This window comes from Poromitra crassiceps (assembly GCF_964638095.1).
Source record: "Poromitra crassiceps genome assembly, chromosome: 12".
Lineage (NCBI taxonomy): Eukaryota > Metazoa > Chordata > Actinopteri > Beryciformes > Melamphaidae > Poromitra > Poromitra crassiceps.
The window spans coordinates 8,115,242-8,122,533 of NC_139632.1; the positions used below are offsets into that span (position 1 = coordinate 8,115,242).

At 44.0% G+C, this 7,292-nt stretch overlaps 1 protein-coding gene across 3 annotated transcripts in view; it reads right to left on the reverse strand.

The window, feature by feature from the left end:
* Window positions 1–5,844, reverse strand: part of nek7 (NIMA-related kinase 7) — a 103,781-nt gene extending 97,937 nt beyond the window's left edge. For all 3 annotated transcript variants that reach the window (XM_083647942.1, XM_083647941.1, XM_083647940.1), the window contains exon 1: window positions 5,593–5,844. The gene's annotated coding sequence lies outside the window, so the exon portion shown is untranslated. The remainder of the gene's footprint in view (window positions 1–5,592) is intronic.
* Window positions 5,845–7,292: the final 1,448 nt, after the last annotated feature.

Consider the following 7,292-nt stretch of genomic DNA (forward strand, 5'->3'; position numbering starts at 1 on the left):
CATCCCAAGTATCATCATGCTATTATGGGAATGGGATGTGATGCGAACAGTTGTATTATGGGATGTGCGTTTCCCAGGCAACGACACACGTTGACACGTTTTGGAACAGCGCCGCACGCGCTGGCACGATGCTCCTAAAAGCAAAATGCGTATTCTTTTGAATGATTTGGCATCTTCTATTACGGTCAACACTGTCAACAACACCAGTATTGTTGTATTGTAATAATATGCCATAAAGGTTTATTGAAATTTTGGGGAGTCAAGTCAAGTCAAGTCAAGTGGCAATTTTTTCTCTGGCCTGGCGGGGGCGTCGTTGGCCTGGCGGGCCCGCCAGGCCTGTAGAATGGTAGTGTGGTGAGCGTTCTGGCGCAAACTGGCTGCCATGCATCACCCAGGTGGGTGCTACACATCACCCAGGTGGGTGCTACACATCGGTGGTGGATGAGTTGAGTTCCCTCCCCCGATATGTGAAGCGCTTTGGGTGTCCTGAAAGCCGCTACATAAATCCAATCAATTATTATATAGTAGTAGTTTTTATTGAAATATCTACCCACTTTCTGTCTATATTAATAACAACCTTGTTCTCCAAGTAGGCCAAGCCTCAACCTTTCAAACGTGTACTTTAGAAAGACAGAACTAATTAAGCCGTTGGCTCCTTCCTCTCTGTATAATCAATTCTGACTTCCTCTTTACACAATCTTAATGAGGTCCAGGTCTAGAGACGATATACACGAGGATGTGAATTTTATTTGGGCTTAAAGGCTTGTTATATTTATACATGTAACAATTTGCATTCTTTTATTAAACCACTTTCATCAATATTACCCCATTACTCACACTGCTTCCTTATTCCAAAAACCATTACAAACAATTAGAGCAGCTTGATATCGAAGAGTTAGAATTTCACACACAGACAGGAGGATAGCATAAGACAAGACCAGGGGTTGAGGGAAAAAAGTACCCAAAAAAAAGGATAATCCTGATCAAACCTTTTCCAACAGCTTTTGCGGTGAACCAAACAGCTGATATTGTGTGGTCATGGCATAAGCTGACCCGGGGGCACAGAAAGCGCTTCAGAAACTTGAAAAGGGGTCGTAGGTCAGTAATTTTTGCCTTTGCATGTCTTTGTAGTCGGTTTCCCCTCGGAGCACAGCAGAGCCCAATGAGAGAAGGGATCAATGCCTCAGTGAAATTGAGGAGGTTCACGTGACGCGGGGAGCCTGAAGGCATCCTCCAAGGATATTTGAATCCTTGGAACATCGGTGACCCTTCATAAGATAGAAGGAAGATGGATATGAAAAAATATTGACAGGCTGGGTGTTTGAAAGGGAGCGTAAGAAGCAGTTTAGACAGCCCACTCTCATTGCCAAAGACCTTAACTCTAAACTCTCACCAAAACTGAGCCAGGAAAGAAAAGACCTAATTATACATTTTTCTCTGGTAGGGTACATCAACGTTTTGGTTATTTATTCATCATTTGGTAATCTATAACATACTATACATAGCACCTTCTGAGCCATATGTCCTCCTCTGAGCAGTTATTTGCTACCTTTGTCTGGCTTCATTTCGGTAGAATGCCGGGCCAAGAGACCTTTTGACATCATGCAAAAGACGGTGTTTAATGTAGCTCAAAAAATAGCCTCGGGAAGCCTCTTCTGTCCAATATGCTTGTGAGTGGGAAAACAAGGAGTCAACCGTTTTTTGTTCTTTTTGAAAACCCCCAAGGCGGCATGATGACTGTTAAAGTGGTCAGATGACAAATGTCTCATCTGATCTTTAATTCAGCTCCGGGGCTAAAACAGGAAACTCGCACAGGATGTATGCAGGGATTTGGTAAATTCCACTACGCTAAATCACAGCTTGCACAATACGGGTGCAGCAGAACTCTCTCTCCACCACACCAAAGACATTTCAGCTCTCAATGTCTTCTTGGTGATAGAAAGTCTAGCTGCCATTAATACAACCGCATTGACAGAAGAGATGCATAGCATAGGTTGAGTGCAAATTATGGATTTACTTATTAATCGTCAATTGATTCATCGCTGTAAAGAATTTAATCGATCAAACATATTAACTGATTAATGCTGAAAGGATTTACCACAAGTGCGCAATTTAACTTTTACCGTTTATACAGAAGAAACTAGAGCTGTCCCGAATACCATATTTAGAGCTTTGACGCTTGAGGGAGATAGAAATTGATCATAATCGAAGCTTCTACGTTCTGAGGGGCAGGGGGAGGGGGGGGGGTGCTTGGGGCACAAAAAAGGGGGGAACGGGGTTGGGGGCACACACAAAAAAAGAAAAACGCCGGTAACATTGTACGTTGTCGGCTGTGGCGACGACGTTGTCTAGTGGCTCAAATATCAGACAACAGCAGTCAGCAGTGACTGACACAGCAGGCAACACACGACAACCAAACGGAGGACTCGCCACCGTCTGCAACACATAGTCAACTTTCTTCTAGGCTTATATTATACTATACATTACATTACATTACATTACATTACATTACATTACGTCATTTGGCAGACGCTTTTATCCAAAGCGACTTACAATAACACATTTTTGTCAACACTAGAGCAATCAACTATGCAGCACAGTCTATGACAACTACAACTTCTGAAGGAAATAGTGGTCAAGTTTAGTTTTTTGTTTGTTTGTTTTTAAGAGAGAGAGAAATGTTAGTTCAAAAAGGGCCCAGATGGAGCCTGAAAAGGTGTGTTTTAAGTTCTCGCCGAAAGATTGGCAGTGAAGCGGCTCTCCTGACCATAGGAGGGAGCTCGTTCCACCATCGAGGTGCCAGGGACGAGAAGAGTCGCGATCGAATAAACTTATAAATAACTTATAAACTTATTGTAAACTTGTGACAACACCAGTGGCACCGGAGCTCCTCATCTGTCCTCATGGGTCCGGATTTTCATCCAACTGCTCCCCATCATGCAGCTGTCAAAGTGTCTGATGTAGCCGTCAAAGTAGACACTGAGTGCAGATATTATTATTTGCCATGACATGTTAAATTCATTCAGGTGGGCTCAACGTAACATGAGCGGACTTCTCCCTGCTCTCTGAGCTCGTCAAGGAGAGCTGTGTATCTGTCACTGCTGTTACTTCATAACGTTATAAATTAACAAGTTTAATTTAGGGATGCACGATATGGATTTTTTTGCATTCTTTTTTGTGCACGGCACGTGCCGATGTGAGTTCTCCGTGTTAAAAACAGTGTCGGACCAAATGACCCCACCCACCCACTCAGTAAACTAAAGACTGTCTCACGAAGCTACACCTCACGTTAGCCGGCTGTGCATATGGAGAGAGAGAAAGAGAGATGGGAGGACGAAGCATTGATTGCTGATTTTGGACGACGTCGATCAATGCTTCCTCCAAAAATTAATACATCAAATAACTTCAATTCAAATCATCTTACTGATGACAAAGTTGCTCTTTCATCTATTTCTACAGTAGGAGTTTGTCAGTCGAAAAGGCTGAGCACAGCCAATCACCACTGCTTTTAGCACTTCCTAGTCTAGTCTGGCTACTCTTATTTCATCCAAACAATATAGAACAAGGCAAAAATAATTACATTTTGCCCAAGCCTGTCAAAAATAATCCACCTCTCATCAGCAGAAATTAAAAGCACGGCATACTGGCAGACATCCCTCACCACTACAGAGATTGACACCTCTCAACTCTGTTTGATGCAAACACTTGGCAGCCCCTTGCTGATCATCAGGTGCATGACAGATTTCCTTGATAGTCGACTTCACAGAGCCAGCCGGCATTCATCTCATCACCTGATGACGCTGGCAGACTCCTCCAGCCTGTTGTCTCTGACGATGATCGAAAGTGGCAACAGAGAAGTGAGTAATAATTAGGTCAACAAGGTACGTCGGTTCCCCGCTCACTCTCGTCACTCTGAATCAGCTCTCTGCAGTCTAGCCAAATGTGATAGAATGATGACACCTGAAATATTTGTTGCTGGCGATAGGCAGTGACAGCAATATGGCATGATGAGATCACCGTTTTCAACCTGTGTGTGAGTGACCCAAAAACAGCTAGGCCAGAGGAAAAGCTTACTGTTATCATACTCTCTTGGTATGATGAGAAATTACAACAGCAGTCATTCAAGTTCGGACAGAGCTGCAACATGATGTCATGATATTGGGTTTGAATTTCAAGGTAAATGCAATTAATATGTTCCAATAATACGGACTCACAAAACAACAATGAATCATAAGAAAATAGCTATTTCCCAGTAAAGACCTTCTATTTTGTTTTTTATTTAAATGAGTCTCTCTTTACAACTAACAATAGCTCTTATTTACAAATAATTTATAAACCCTGTGCTCAAATCAATGTTATTAATTGCATGATTTGAGGGGAAAAAATCCAGAATAGATAGTGGGGATGGTCTACACTAGGATACAAGAAGCACTTTTTTGTGTAAGATTGATATGTATTGTGTAAGAGTATTGAGCCAAATTGCTACTGAAAATGTCTCAATATTTCTGTTGAAAATGAGAACAGAAACTAACCAATCGAGTTAAAAGGTCACACTATCAACTGAGTGTGATAGTGTACTACAGTACTACTATGGTAGTACTGCAGTACTAGTACTACAGTACTACTATGGTAGTACTGTAGTAGGAACCATTGACTGGATGGTAGGAGCTGAAAGAAGTAAAGCGCAATCCACAACAAGGCCAGCCAGTCCACATCTAGACTATTGTACTTGAACTATTCCCGCACTTTGGGCTGGAAATTTGTGAAAGATATTTCAGTGGTGAGCTTATGGTGAGCAGAGGGAATACTATAACCTTACTACAACAAATAGAAACAACTAACCACACACATGGTGGCGTCTACACTAGCGTACACTACAAACACACACATACACACAAGCCACATGGATAGTGTTACTTATGACACTGTAGAAAAGACAAAGTTGTTGCGATAAATGTCAAAAGAAGTCTTATCTCGATGTGTTGATTTTGCAATTGCATAGCAAACGCCTTTTGATGAAGTCATGACGCTGTATCACTGCCAAGTGTAACGTTATTACAATCAGACACTGTCACATTGTAAAATGACATACACAGAAAATAAAAGGCCAACTAACTTTTGGTTAATGTTACTTTCCCCGAGCCTAACTTCAACCATGAATGAATGCTTATAGCGTTAGCTACATTGCCTTGTCACTAACGTTAACGTTATAGAAAGCCAAGGTAGAGTTTTTACACATTATGAGTGGTCTCTTGCATAACGTTACATGGAATTCAAGTTGAAGACAGCTAACGTTAGCTTGTTTAACGTTAGGTGAAAGTTAGCCAACTTTTAGCCGGCATACTGCTGGGCTAACGTTGCAAGCTATGCTAGCTAGCCAACTTGGCAAGGAAACTTTGTTTTCAACCAGGTGCCAGCAGGAAAGCGTTAGCGGTCTAGTAGCGACTACTTTGCGCTTGGTAAGTAACGCTATGTCAATTCTCCACCAAAGCCAAACAGCATGGGGGCAACACTTTATAGTGGGCTCATTACGTTAGCTGTCCACTGTGGCTCATTTTCTCAAAGTTAAGCTAACGCTGTCTCAGTTCTTACCAGGAAGTGGAGCACTCTGTTGCTAAGCTATTCCTTCTTCACGAGCTTCTCCTGATGGTGATGGTGGCGCGTGTCTTGGCTTGTGGACTTTCCCTTTCTTTCCCAGGTCGCTCCTCCAAAAAGAAGTGCACTCCTCCGTGGGCCTGTCTGTCGTCTTGCGTGGCACTGTTGCCTGAAGCGCTCACACTTCTCTGGTGACTGAGGAGCTGTTGTTGCAGAAAGAGTTGAGCTGACTACGTGCTTCAGTCTAGTCTAGGCCCCCCTCACCACCACACAGTCACTCCTGACCCGTGTGCCAGTAATGTAAACAACCCAGCATTCCCGGAGAGAGAGAGGAGGGGCGGGGCAAGTGTCAAAGAGTGGAGGGCAGCTGTCAAATACCGCGAGATTCAACAGAGAGACTCAAGCATGGACCCGACTCAAGCCCCCCGTCTTCCGCCTGTTTTCATCAGGATTCTCGTCTTCATCGACAGCGGGTAATATGATTCTCCCCCCAGTGATGTCCACTGAGAAAGGGTGGCGGTGTGCTCGTGCGCATGTGTGTGCGTGTGTGTGTGTGTGTGTGTGTGTGTGTGTGTGTGTGTGTGTGTGTGTGTGTGTGTGTGTGTGTGTGTGTGTGTGTGTGTGTGTGTGGGTGTGGGTGTGGGTGTGAAAGTGTGCGTGTGCGTGCGCGCTGGTTGATGCAGAACAGGTGAAGAGATCCACTGTGCCTGGTGTTAACTTTTCCAGGAAGAGGAACACACACACACACACTGGTACACTGCCCTCCTGGCTTTTGAACCTGCTTTGTCCATCAGGCCCGGACTGGCCATAGGGAGCAGCCGGAGCACCGGGAGTTTTCCCCAGTGGCCTGGCCTGCTAAATGGCCTCCAGAAGAATAAAAGTGCCTGCAGTCAGGCCACTGAACTTAGAAGCAGACCAGGCCAGCCTAGGCATAGATATTTAGAACACTGCATTTATTTAAAAAAAAATAATAATAATAATAATAAAGGAAAGAAGCAGAGGACTTTTATTTTGAAAAACCGCAGCATCTCCTCTCCTCTGGAAAAGGCGGAGAAGCACCCATGGTAGCAGCAGTGCACTAAAATTCACCAGAATGCAGGCAAAGAATTATTTATAACAAAGATTTTACTGGTGGGGGACCCCCAGACCTCCGCTTAAAATGTGGCCCGACTAGGGCCATATTTCCTGCTATATTTCCCGGCCTGAATGATTTACCCAGTCCGCCACGTTTCCATGTCCACTCCACCCACAGAGGCACATTCTTCTCATCTCGAGTCATCTGGGCAGATATAATACTGATATGCCTGTTCTGTCCTTCACATCATCACAGACTATCCCTCCTGTGCCTCATTTGCGATGCGCTCTCCACACACCATAAATCCTTCATTTCTCTGTTGTGTTATTCTCTATTTACACGCATTGCTTATTTTTGCATTGCTCACATCTAGACAACCTTGGAAATGCGTGCGATCAAGGCTGATAACTATTTGTTTGCAATTACACTTTGGAGACGGAACCCACATTAATTAGCGAATGAAACGGGAGCACATGCAGGCATCGCACGCACACACCGCCTCCAAGTTCGCCCGGGCGCACGGAGCGAGAGATAACATTTCGTACATATTTCCGTCCGTAATCCCTCTCTCCTTTCACTCTGATAGCTCTGAGCTCGACGTAAACAGAAAGCTGCTAGGCAT